Source organism: Malaclemys terrapin, chromosome 1, assembly GCF_027887155.1.
Source record: "Malaclemys terrapin pileata isolate rMalTer1 chromosome 1, rMalTer1.hap1, whole genome shotgun sequence".
Taxonomy (NCBI): Eukaryota; Metazoa; Chordata; order Testudines; family Emydidae; genus Malaclemys; species Malaclemys terrapin.
The window spans coordinates 74,464,481-74,478,522 of NC_071505.1; the positions used below are offsets into that span (position 1 = coordinate 74,464,481).

The 14,042-nt window shown below is 40.3% G+C and overlaps 1 long non-coding RNA gene across 4 annotated transcripts in view; it reads left to right on the forward strand.

Moving 5' to 3' along the window:
* Positions 1–10,753: 10,753 nt before the first annotated feature.
* The window catches only part of LOC128830382 (uncharacterized), a 58,656-nt gene continuing 55,367 nt past the window's right edge, over positions 10,754–14,042 (forward strand). For all 4 annotated transcript variants that reach the window (XR_008443569.1, XR_008443568.1, XR_008443567.1 and 1 more), the window contains exon 1: positions 10,754–10,836. This is a non-coding gene — a long non-coding RNA (uncharacterized LOC128830382). The remainder of the gene's footprint in view (positions 10,837–14,042) is intronic.

Sequence of the window (14,042 nt, forward strand, 5' to 3'; positions counted from 1 at the left end):
TTATTGTACCAAAGAATCACCTGCAATCTGGCAATAGATGTTTTCAGCTGCAAGGAGTAGAACGTTTTCCGTTTGCTCCATTTGTTTTGTTTTTTTTTTTTCCTTCTTTCCTGAGGAAGTCAGTACGCGACTGCACTTTGTCTCCTAGGAAATGTACAGTGAGCTTTGGATCAGGCCCTAATTGCTGTGCTTACTGTTCCACAGTGTACTGCCTGGCTTTCAACTGAACTGCAATGACTGCTCCTTAGTCTGATAATCCATATTATTGTCCCTGAGGGGGCTAGAGAACACTATAAAGACAAAGAAACAGTATGCATTCAGAAAGCTGCCCTAGATATTGTAGGATGTATATGTAAAATCATAAATATGCCTACCTATTAGTGGAAAAGCCCCTTAGCTGTACACTGACTGTATTATCACTGCATTTGTATTCTGATATGGTACTTCTCAACTCTGCGTGTTCTTAAAAATGCTGAGAGGTTGACCTTAGCTCTCAAAGTTCTCCTCAGGGAAGCTACCCTATTGTACTAAAAAGATAATCTTTTATCCTTAATGTTTAATTTCCCATGTACTTGACTTCACTAAACTTTACCCCTGGGGTTTGTTTTCCAGCAGTTATACTGAACAATGGAGCTGTGGGGAGATTGTACCATTTTACAACTGAAATAAAAGTTTGAGACTAACATTTTCGTGTAAATTAAATAAGAAAGCTACAGTCTGGACCTTCTTACAGAGCACTAATTTGTCATCCTTATATGGATGCTGGAAATGTGCCTGACTATTCTGAGTAGCTTTTCAGGGCTAAAATTCCAGTGACCCAAAAGTATTATTCATACACTCTATCATCTCAGTTCTGGCGGCATGGCCTATGAACAAAAAGCAAGCAATGCACAGAATAGCATGATTTGCAAGGGTCGACCACGCACTCCTACAAACTGAAGAAAATGACAGGTAATTTTATATAAAACAAAAACCTGTCCATATTCTGGGAAATTTAACAATTTAAGAGATTGACATTATTTTATTTTTACATTTTATCCGCGAATACTTTGTTAAAAGTTGGTTTTTTATATAATGTTGCCATCTAGCTTCTGAAAAGCTGTTTATATGGCCATGGTCTCAAAATGTCAGCTTTTGCATCTCTGCAATTTGTTGCTATGAAAATGCCCAAGATACACACAAGGCAACAAGTTGCCTGTTATAACAGAAAAAGGAATGTCAGAGTAATCACTGTCATCTGTAGAAGAAAAATAAGATTCTCACTCTCTGTAGTGGATGTCATTTCTTCTGCAGAAATAGTATCTTTTATCCAACATGTCAGTGCCTATCACAAGAGCCAGAAAAATATTGTGACAAGTACTTTGCTTAAGTTGTCTTCTTAGTCAATTTGGGTAAAATTCACCACTGTGCAGAGGATGCAGACACCACTTAAGTCCAATTTAAGCCTTACTTTGAGGACCTTAGCTGACCTTAAGTTTGATGGTGGCTCTTTAGCTAGTGGTGAGTTTCACTCTTTCTGAATTATTGAATAGCAGATCCTACCTTTTTTTCAAATGTGTGAGTTGTTCAAAAATCTTCACGAATTTCTTCAGGGAATAATTCTTGGCTTACAGATTGTTCACAAAGAGTTGATAGTGAATACTTAATTTTTCCATTGCTTTGTATCCTGATTGGATGACTAATTTAACTCACTGGGACCCCAGTCCTGCAAACACTTATGCACATGCTTGCCTTTACTACTGTGAGTTGTCCTACTATGGCCAATGGGACTGGTTATGATAGTAAAGCTAAATGAATATGTATTTGGAGGTTTGGGGTGCAATGCAATACAAACTGAAAATTGTAAAGGAGGAATTTGATGGCAGAATGTAATATATGAAACTTGTTTTTGACACATATTCAAGCATTTGATCAAAATTACCTTTTGTAAATATCCTCTAATAAAGATAACTTGCTAGAATACATATGGAAAGTAGACACAAGCGGCAGAAGCACCCCAAATGTATATTTGCAGTACATATTTTTGTAGTATTCATCCAGGACACTTTTTATGTATGTTTAAACACAATTAATATTTATATTTGTACCGTGACTGAATTATTAAGCCATAAACCAAGGACAGAGATGAAGAAAATTGATCTAGTATATACAGAGATGCACAGGATAAGCACACACACATGAAAAACAGCCCGAAATACAGTGGATCAGACATACCACAGAATGTTTTGGAAACATAGCAACATGAAAACGTTTTATACTCTATTTAACTAAAGCAGAAAACAAATTAATTGATGAAAAAAAGATGCTGACCGTTTTAAACAAAGCAAGCTTTGACCACAATAATTGAATAGAATGCAAACAAGAATCACTTCCAGTTAATGTAGCTAGTTTTACATGCAATATAATCTACACAGTCGTTTCATAAATAGTTGTCCATAATGGGGAAAGTCTAAGCCAGGGGTGGCCAACCTGAGCCAGAGAAGGAGCCAGAATTTACCAATGTACATTGCCAAAGAGCCACAGTAATACGTTAGCAGCCTCCCATCAGCTCCCCATCCTACCCCCAGTGCCTCCCGCCCGCCGGCAGCCCCACCAATCAGCGCCTCCCTCTCCCTCCCCATACCTCCCGCTCCCTCCCCATGCCTCCCGCCTGCCACAATCAGCTGTTTCACAGAGTGCAGGAGACTCTGGGAGGGAAGGGGGAGGAGCGAGGGCATGGCAGGCTCTGGGGAAGGGGCAGGGGCCTTGGGGGAAGAGGTGGAGTGGGGTCAGGACCTGGAGCAGAGCCAGGGGTTGAGCCGTGAGCACCACTAGCACATTGGAAAGTTAGCGCCTGTAGCTCCATCCCTGGAGTCAGCACCTATGCAAGGAGCTGCATATTAACGTCTGAAGAGCTGCATGCGGCTCTGGAGCCACAGGTTGGCCACCCCTGGTCTAAGCCAAATAAATGGGTGTTAAAGGCTTGAGGCAACTTGCTAGATAGTGGTGGGATAGAGCTATTCCTTACATAAAAATGATCATGGTTGTTCTATTATGGACAATATATACTAATCTTATTACTGGGTACTTTTATCAGCAGTGAGATGCTCTTTTTTTTCTTTTTCCTTTCCTTACCCCCGCCCCGCACCTTCAGGACCAGATGATATAAATTTCCCATTGAACTTGTCAAAATTTTCCAAAATGTAATTGAATTTTTTGATGAAATTTTAAATTTAGCTAAAGAAAACATTAACAACATTTTCATGAACCTTTTAAAATGTTTTCTGACCAGCTCTAGAGTTAGTTAAATAAATTATATTTCAATAATTTCCCCCTAAATTTTGATCAATTTTTTACTCAAAATTCAAATTTTCACTTTTGTTTTGCATTTTCAAATTACTTCTCATTTCAAACTTCATATGAATCCACAGCCCATGAAACCCTGATGTTTACATGCAAGGAATAGCTTGGGGATGATGGTGTGGTGTTACAATCAATGCTTTAGAGTCAAGCATCATTACGCAATAGCTTTGCTTTTTCCCACAGTTTTAGCACCAGGAAGATTAAAGGAAGAACATTCTGAAATCCCATTTTAGGCTTTGCTAGAAGTTCTCTTGTGTCTGTTATTGTTCCTTATAGCTCCTTTAATAAATCAAGGGGCAGACTGTGAGCACACCTTCAGTGGCTGTGCAGAAGAGAGGCTGTATGAGGATACCTCCCACAGTCACTCCATTATGTTCCTCTGAAAAGCCACACACAATGTAAATGTCTGTGTGCAGGGACTGCTTGCCTTGACCCCCACCCCCATCCACACCAATGCCAAGTCCAGCTAGTCAAAAGTCATAAGTCAGGCTTTAAAAATCCTGGGATTAAAAGGTGCTGGGTCCTTTTCAAACATCTCCACAACCAAGAGGGCTAGAAAAGTATTATGTTTTTGTGTGTAAGCAGTCTCCCAATCACTTGACTCCAGGAGCTGGGTGTTTAAGAATAACACCAAGTATTATGGCACCTTAGAGACTAACAAATAAATTTGTTAGTCTCTAAGGTGCCACAAGTACTCCTGTTCTTCTTTTTGCGGATACAGACTAACACGGCTGTTACTCTGAACCAAGTATTATGAGACTTTTGATAAAATCATGAGATTTGGAAACATTGCTTCTCAGAAGGCAAATCACATGCACAGGGGCTGCAAGCAGGTAGGGTTGGCATCTCTGACATACAGGCAAACCACCCAGAGGCCATTCCCCACCAACAAAAAGGTCTTGCTGCAGACTATGGCTAATCATTACTAAAATATTTTAGAGTACCATTTTACACACACACAAAATTACCCACAATGTGTGTATTTTGGATTTTTTTTAAATCTCATCCTAACATGGTGCTGCAGTCCAGACTACAGGTTGTGAACTGAAGGGCACTCTAATGTGTCCAACATGGGGGTGAAAAAACAGCAACAACAAAATGCAGCACATTAAGTTTTTTAACGGGCAGACTAGTTCAAAAACCTACCAGGATGGTGAAAATCCACCAGGTGGCAGCTCTCAGAGTAGTTCATGACCTTATATCCTCTGCACTTCCTTGTGCAACAACCCCTGTGCACTGGAGGGCCCAAGCTGCACCTTTCAAATAGATGGAGCAAAGTGTGCTGGGGAACTGGAAGAGATTGTACCTTCTGAGGCACAGGTAATCCTGCAGGGAGGGGCAGCTTTGCATTGCCCTCTACACAGATCTCTGTGCAAAATGCTATCTTGCTCCAAATGTGTGCTTGTATAGCTGCAAGGGCCTTTCTTATTTCATTTGGGAATGCAGGTAGCAAGAAAGTTGAATTCCTTAATCCAGTTGCATCCTGCAGTTGGATAGGAGTTTTAGAACCATGGAAACATTTATTTCAGGTAATTATTTTCATATTCCTCTTAATGAGTTCTCTGTATTTCTCTCTAAATAGTCTTAGCTTTTCCTGTGTTAGGGTAAGAATAACCAACAACAAAATGAAGTTCACAAAATAAGACTTACATTGTTTGTATTCCTATTTGCCTGGGGCTTCTCAGCAAAGTCAGTGCACAAAGAAGGAGTAAATGAACGACAGTGCAGTTTTTCTGAGCAGTGATTTATAACAAACTTATTTACATTTTACTTCATTGAGAAGTAGAATCATAGACTATCAGGGTGGAAGGGACCTCAGGGGGTCATCTAGTCTAACCCCCTGCTCAAAGCAGGACCAACCCCAGCTAAATCACTAAACCATAGAACAGTCTGATCTCAAATCTTTATGTAGTGCATGTGTAATGAGACAGAATATCCTCCCACTGAGCCAGAGGGGGAGGAGCCACTTTCTGATCCTTGGCCACCAGAACCAAGCCAGGCTCTCCCTCCCGCAGGAAGCTAAGGGGCAGGACAGGAAGTAGAAAAGGTGGAACCTCTAACCCAGTTGAGTCTGAGCCAGAAAAGAGAGCAGATATCTTCAGGCTGCTGCAGATCCCCAGAGCTGAACCTGCACTGTGCCACTCCCTGCACCTGGAGGAGACTGACCTAGGTGACCCACTTGCCATATATCCCGGAGAGACAGGGGATGACCCTGAACCGCAGGTACATTATTGAGGAAGTGTAGGCAGTAGCCCAGGGATATTGTAATCTGGTTGGGTTGTTGCCTGAATCCAGGTCAGTGCGTTGTGGTAGGATCCCTGCTGACCTGTTGGCAGAACCCTCCGCCATTATTAGGACCCTGGTCTGGGACCCAATGGAGTAGGGTGGGACCGGGTCCCCCTACCCTCTACTGCCAACCTCACCCCTGGGGTAACACCACCGCACCTTAGGCCAAGAGGCCTATGTTTGTCTGCCCACTGCCAGAGCCAGGATGTCAGACTATATTTTGTTTGCTCTGCCCTGCCTGGGTCTTGAGCTCCTAGATTCTTTGTTGGCTCCACCCTGCCCGAGGATTTGAGCCTTAAGTCTCTTTGTTGGCTCTGCCCTGCCTGACGGCTGAAATTCTAATCCCTGATAGGGGACAGCACCCCAGAGACGTAGTGAGGCAGAGTGGCCTTCCACTGATTTTTTGATTGCAAATGTTTTTTCTTTATTGTAATAGGTGAAAGGTAGAAAATCACCCCTTTGGCCCAGTTGGCTTTTCAATCTATATAAAAAAATAAATGTGTAATGTCAACACATCAAGCCTATCAGGCAGAAACCACTGAAGTGGTCACCCCACATTAACTATGATATGTTACTTTTGTTCTAGAGTAAATGCAGGATTCCTACCTCAGCCAAGCAAAGATCCGTATATTTTGTCTGTTAGGGTTTTTATGAGATTTGTATGTGTGTGTGTGACCGTGTGTGGTATTATACATTTTTAAAGTCCTACCTCAATTTTGAAAATCTTACTGTAAAAGGAACTTAATTGCAAACTGTTGAACTAATACTAACACTTTGTCCTTTGGAAATTTTGTTCAAATTCACTCTCAAGATTCAGGAAGCCCATTAATACATCCTGGGCTTGCTCCCAGTTCAAAGAACTGTCTATAATGTTACAATCTTCACGTAAATTGCAGTGCTTGACACAGATGTGACAGTATCTTGGTGTGAATTCCTACCCCCACCCCCGAGAAAATTTAGATCAGGTAGGTCCACAGCAATTGTAGACTCCAAAATCTTTCCTCTTTGGCAGTATGACTGCATCATCTTGCCGGTCATCTGGCAAGCTCGCAGTCTTCTATGCTAAAGACCTTGGGAATCCATTTAGCTCCCTACAAAATATAGATTTTAGAATCTGTGGGTGGATTTAGTCCATAACTAGGAAGCTTCCTGTTCACAAAGACAAAATCCTCTCTCCAACACCCAGCCAGAATAACTATGTTAGGTGCTGAGGAACTCTGCAGAACTCTGCTGTGATATTAGGAGATAAATATCCCCACCTCTCCACCTCCCTCTGCCATGATGTGAAGGGAAAACAGCTGTTCTGTGACTTTTAATTGGATCGGGGGAAGGAATAAAGGATCTTTGCAATGGTGGCTAATTCAGCATGAGCCCCACCCCTTCTTCATCCCACCCCTTCACCTTCTTGGCCCACCCAGATCATCCCATAAAGATCTCTCATGGAGCAGCATGTCACACTGCGCACCGTATGTCCCCCTGCAAGACCTGCTCCAAATCCTATTCACAGTAAAATCTCAGCAGTATAATATCTGAGCACCTCATAAACATTAATGAGCTGAGTCTCACAGCCACTTGGATAAAAAATTCTGCTGGGCTGTGAACTGAGTATGAATATGGTATGTGATAAACACTGTTCTCGGTTAACTGGATGTAAGTCTGGAGTTACTTTATTAGACTTCCAGTATATCTTTCCTGATTTTTATTTTTTTAATTTTCTACAGCAGCCCCATGAGAGGGAGTCAGCCCTGGAACTTTAAGATGTACTGTAGGCATTTGTCACCATGCCTCAGTGGGATACAGCTGAGAATACCAGATTCAGGACAAACTACTGAGAAATAGGGCAGCATCACCCCAAACTGGTGGTTATTCTTCCATAAGATATACCAAGCCACTAACAAAAGTAAACTTCTGTCTCACCACACTGGTTAAAAAGAAGTAAGAAATGCATCACCACCCAGACACTAGACTTTATGATGCGTAGTTAATGAAAATCAATTTCATCAAACCAAAGGGTTCTTCTGCTCTCAAGAGATCAGCCACATACCCAAGTCAATATGTAACTCAGCTCTTACCCAATAATCATGCTGCTGCCACTCATTTAATAGTTAAAATTTAAAGTTTTATTTTTAAGAGAAAAGAAATAGAGTTAAAATGGTTAATAGATCATTTACAAACACTCATTGCAAAATTCTTATATCAGGTTTGTAGCAGTGATGGAATAAACTGCTAGTTTGCAAAAGTCTCTTTGGAAATTACCCAGACAGCTTGGAGGTCATCAATTCTTGTGTATAGCATCCTTGTTAGAAATCCAGTGCAGAGAAATGAAGCAGGAAATGAAGACAAAATGGAGATGTTTCCAGGGTCTTTTATACCCTCTCCGATGTGGATGGAATTTTACTGTCACAAACAAAGCTCCGAGACTCAGTTTGTGGAAAATTACAGGCATAAGTTGGAGTCCAGGGTCATATGAACAAGTTACATGCCCTTACATGGCTTTGATGACTCACCAGAGCAGTCATTGCCCACTTGGAGGTTAAGGTGGCCCAGTAAGACATATTCGTGGTGGGACAAGTTTCTTCTATGTCCCATTGTGAGAGTTAAGTGTTCTTCAATGGGCCATCAACCTGAATAATCCATTCACAATGTGCTGTCTAGATTGAATGCAAATTACCTTGTGGGTATTATCCCAGGAGCAAACACATTTGAAATACAGTCCCATAATCAATATTCATAGCTTTAAATAAAAAGATGATCATGCATATAAAGAGGATCAACATGCTTAACAAATCATAACTTTTCCATTGATACCTTACATGATATACTTCGTACAAGATTTGTTGCAATTGTATAACCGTGGTAGCAACAGGGATATACATGGTCCTATTTCAATCACACAGCATCACTGTAGTTCATTGTGCAGCTTCTTACAGCTGTGTTTCTGATGATGCTGTATATATAATATGGTAACTGGGTAACATTTTAACTGTTCCAGGGTATAAATATATACAAAAGAAAATAATTATCTATTGAGCCATCCACATTGAGCCATAATTATCTATTGAGCTCCCACTGGACCTGTGCACAGTATGCTGTATGAACACAGTATATGAGACAGTTCCTGCCTGGAAGAACTCTGTTTATTTTAAGACAAGATTAAAGTAGTGTGTGAAAGAAATTATGGGAGATAATGTACCCATCTGATTATAGGCGTTACACCTGTTGTCTTAAGGAGGGCACACTGTGTAATAGTGGCCACTGGACCCAATAGATGTCATGTTACAAGAACCTTTTGTAACCCTGATTTATGCCAATAACTCTGACTAGGCTGACCATATGTCCCATTTTAGCCAGGACAGTCCCTTTTGTAGGTCCTGTCCCAGCCATTCTGACTTTTTTTTTTTTTTTACATAACTGGGCATCTGGCCTGTTTGCTCTTGATCATCAATTGGCAAGAGACTGGACAAATGCCCAATTTGTCAAAAAAGTGGGGTGGAACCCCTAGCGGGGCATGGAGGAATGGGTTCGGGATGGGGGTGAGTGGCAAGGCGCAGGTGCAGGGGGGAGAGAGGGGCCTTAGACGGCCCTACACATGGGCGTGCAGCAAGGGGACTTGGACCACCAGCCCCAAGTGTGGGCGTGTGGCGAGGGGGCTTGGATCACCACAAGGGGGAGAAGAGAGAGTTCAGACCAGCCTTACACTCAGGGGGAAGAAGGGAGTCGCGGTGGGAAGGAGAGTCACAGGGGGTGGCAGGTGTCTTGGGTAGCCTCATGCTTGGGAGGGTGGCAGGAGGGGAGGGGGACTTCAGCCTGGCCCCATGCTGACATGAGGCAGAGAGATCTTGGGCCGGCCCCATGCAGGGGGAGGGGCATCAGGCTGGCCCAGGGGTGTCACCCTAACTCTGACCCTCTGCAGGTGACTGGGGTCAGATTATAAAGTCTAGTGCCCTACCAGCACTCCTGTGTGTCACACTAGTATTAGGACATCATACAGAAGGACAGGGTGTTTCCACTGATTGCTAACAGGAGAATTCCAAAGCTTTATCTAAAGGAAAGAAAATACACATATATTTGACAAAAGCTATGTGTTAATTTAGAAATAATCTCAAATGCACAATCTAAATATAGCTCCTACCAATGTTCTTTGACAAACACTTTCCTCCTTTCCCACCCTCCCCAGTAAAATTGAGGAATTATCTGGCTAAATAAATAATTCCTCCACCATTCAACAGTTTACCGTACATGATCTTGGTTGATTTGAATGGAGGGACATAGAAACATATCGCCCCTCCACTGTTCCAAAAACATTTATCCTTAGCTTTACTTTAAGAGTAGCAGAAGAGTTGGATTTTGCTTGGGATACAAGCCATGGATCTTTTATTTAAAAAAGAAAAATGTTTAAGAGCCCCTGGCCAGTCCAACTTTCATTGTGGGGAAGTCCAGAGATCTGAATCTATGTAACACTTAATTTAATTTTGTGAAGGATTTCAGAAATAATCATTGTCTCCTGCTCTGACATCCCATTCAAAACAAACCCAAGTGAGTTAAGTTTCAAAAGCTTCACTTTTATGTCCAGGTTGGAAAAAGTAATCTTCACTCTATCAGACCTTTTATAGCTTCCCAATCCCTTTGCAGCGCATTTCTGACTTCTTCTGCACTGTCTGAAGAAAAAGTGAAGCTGGAAGATAGTGCCAAGATAGCTGATCATATGGATAACCCATTTGAAGTTGCTTCTTCCTAGCTTCTGGCCCTAGGCATAGGTATTTCCCCTCTAAAATGAGTTTCCAAACATGCTTTTTTAATGAGCGAACCAATGCAAGTGTAATACGCTGTGGCCAGTAGAAGAAAGCTGAACCAAATCCTGCCCTCCATATATTTTGTTCACTTTGAAGACATCTATCTTTCTATTTTCATGGAAGTCTCTCGCAAATAAAAGATTCTTTTGTTCTTCCATTGTCCTCTCCCTTCTTTGCAGCAATGACTTCATAAACAGAAACTACTACAATGTAAACTAAAAACTTATCGCTGTATCTTATGACAAGTAGGGGGTAAATCATTAATGTTTAAAGAGTCTCTTTAATATTATAGTTTAACAAAATTAGCCATCAGACAGAAAGCAGTCATCTACCCAGTGTGAGTATACAGGTCAAGACACAAGAAATGCACTCTGTTAATTTCAGGAAACACAGGAAGCTTCAAAAGTTGTTAAAGGTAAGAGCTATTTTTTCCAAATCTATGTATAATTTAGCTATCTCAATCACTGCTATTCCCTTTCAAAGTGTAAGGAGCTAAATGCCTTTTAAAAAGGACCTCTCCATTTCTCTTAATTATTTTATCCTTGTCAACAATTATTTTTATCTTTAACAAGAACTTAGTAGTTTAAAACTGAAGCTCCCCTCTGTTAAATTGCCTTTGCAAAATAATTCTCTATTGGTTTCTATGGCTCCTGTATCTGATTTGTGAGCACAGAACACATGCTTCATTAGCCCTTTTCACAGGCTAAGTATCTGTTGTTCCAAATATAATGTAAAGCAAATCACTTTTTAATGGTCAAGTTGACTAGATAGGAAATGTCATAGGTCTAACAAAAGCTTGTAGTTAATTAAGCCAATTAGCATTTGATATAGGTACCTCTGGAAAGCTAAAACCCAGGAATAGCTCTCAGGAGATGGCAGGAGATTTTTTTGTAGACAGAAATGTTATGGAAGGGAAGGGAAACAGGAAGAAGTTTAAAGAGTGTCAGAGTGTTTTAAAATGTGTTCACTTTTTTTCCAGCATACATCAGTCTAAATTGCACTTCTGTGTTTAGAAACAAAAACCAAAACATAGTATGTCTTTGTTTGAGAAGACAAAGCTGGGCTTTTAACTCAGAAGACTAGGAATAAGACTTCTACCAAGATCCTGCTGATCTTGTGAAATTAACTGAACTGTTAATTGCACTTTTGACTGCCTTCCAAAAGAAGATTTTTGACCGCTTGACACTGTTAAGACATAGCAATTCATTCTATTCTCTACTGACCTTTCAGCAGAGTGCAAAAAAAGAAAAAAAGTTTCTTGAGCCTTCACAATGGAAAAGCACCAGATTCTCTGTAACATTCAGTTTCCCAAAGAAATGAGTAGCCCTGGGATTTAACCATGTAGTAGCCCATGAGACATACAAGGTAAATACAGTCTCAGAGCAGAAGTTGTTCCAGTTTTCCCACTAAACTAGGTTCATTCATGTGTATTTAATGAGACATGATGTATCTGTTATAATACTTATTTATTTCAGTCTACATGATATCTGGCTTTCATTTGTGAGGAATTTCTGAATGTTTTATAAAGATGAAATAATAAATCCTTTACAGTCAGTCTTTACATACATTTGGACTTTAGCTCTTGTTTACCGTTTACTTGTTCTGTGGTTTTTTGTTTTTGTTTTTTTAACTCTGAAGTGGAAAGTTACTCTCATTGAGCCAAATAAAGTAGATTTAGATTAGCACAGTGATTTATATAATGTCTATCAAAGATGATTTTCTTTTATTTAAAAACAAAGAGCTTATGCGTGTAGGGGTGGGGTGGGATGGTGTCAAACCTACTGAGAGAAAATTAAACAAATGGGAAGGGGCTTTTTGTCTCTATTCTTCCTTTTGTGCTCACACTGGGAAATAACTAACTACAAATGAAAAGTTCAGTCTAGAAAATTAACATCCTTTTCACTGTTTTTTCATTTTCCCCCTCATGGATTTGTTGCAATCTTTTCATTGACTGTTCCCTGAATGTATGTTCATGCCCTATATATTGCTCTGTCCCTCCCTCAGCTTGTTTCAGAAAGCAATCAGCTCTGCGGGGCTGGATCCTTGTATCCTCATGGCCTCTCATTTATTTCAGTGGAGCTGTGGATGGGTGCATAGGTCCACTTGCATTAACACCACCTCTGGGGCAGGGAAGGAGCTTCCATCTATCTGACCCCTTACATGAGGCTTTGTGTGGGGAGGAGGAAAGAATATGGCTTTTACTTTCACTAAAAAGGACCTCCCCATCCCCCACGAGGAGGTCCGAAGCCTTGAAGTTATTTGTATATGTTGTATTGTGAAATCATATTCTACAATAACACACTTAAAACAACAAGAGAACATAATAAAACTCAATAACTACCCAGGAGAGAACTTTGCTAATTCTCACTTCACATATCTAAATGCTTGATAACTCTCTCCAAAGAATGTGGACACTTTCATGAACTTCTAAGTATAGACATCACAGCAGGGAGTTCTAATGAGTTCTCATATTATTAAGATTTCATTACTTTAGCAAAATATTCTACAGCCCAAGTACTAAGGATGAAATCCTGGCTCCCCTGAAATCAATGACTTTAATAGGGCCAGGATTTCACTTTTGTAGGTAGTAAGTATTATAAGTAATTTAAAATGAGCATCACTTGTCAAAATAAATAAAGTTTATATTGTAATGCTGTTTGTTTATCGTAGGGGGGATTTCTTCACGAATGACTAAGTTCTGCAAAGTGCTAAATACCCTCAACTTCTATTATCTATATCTATCTGTTGACTGTTGCCTTAAACTTAAACTGTAAGCTCCTTGGGGCAAGAAATCTCTTTTTTGTTTTGTGTTTGTACAGTACCTAGCAATCTTTGTCCATGTCTGGGACTCCTAGGCACTATCATTATACAAATAAAGAATTATAATTAATATTGACTTGAATGGAAATTCCGGGCACCCAACATTTTGCAGGATCAGGGCCAAAATTTGGTTATTCATAACTGGTCTCTTAAGCCTTGTCTACAGGCACAAGTGGCACTGGTTTTAGCTAAAATTGTTTATGTTGATTTCATTAAACCGGTGCAAATCCTTGTGTGACCACACTTAAATCAGTTTATAACTGGCTTATATCTAGTTAAATTCAGTAACCGACAAGGCCCAATCCATCAGTACAAATTAGTGAGGCTCTAATGCATTTTTCATCACTAAGATATCTACAAGATAAAGTCTTCTCATTTTGGAAAGCCTATCAGATACTGAGTTCAAATTCTGTTCTCTGATAAGGAATCACAGAGTTGTGACTGAGGGCAGAGGTTTTACTTCTGGTGTTTTTGTGTTCCTTTTCTGGCTGCGAAACAAGAAGTTATAAAAGACTGTCTTTGTGACCATCATCATTGTTCTGACATCTGATGATGATGGTGCACAAAGAAAGATGATTTGGAATGAGAAGGTCCTATATGAACCAACGTTTTAAAAAAATATCTTCCACATTAATATTAGCTTCAGTTTAAAATACAGGGAAATGATTAAGGAGGAAGTCAGTAGGGAAGAAAATATTTCAAGCTGCTAAGTGGGAAATTAGAATCAATACAAAGTAAGAAACCCCACAAAGATTAAAAACTTTTATCTATTTATTTGAACTCTATTGCACATCGACTCCA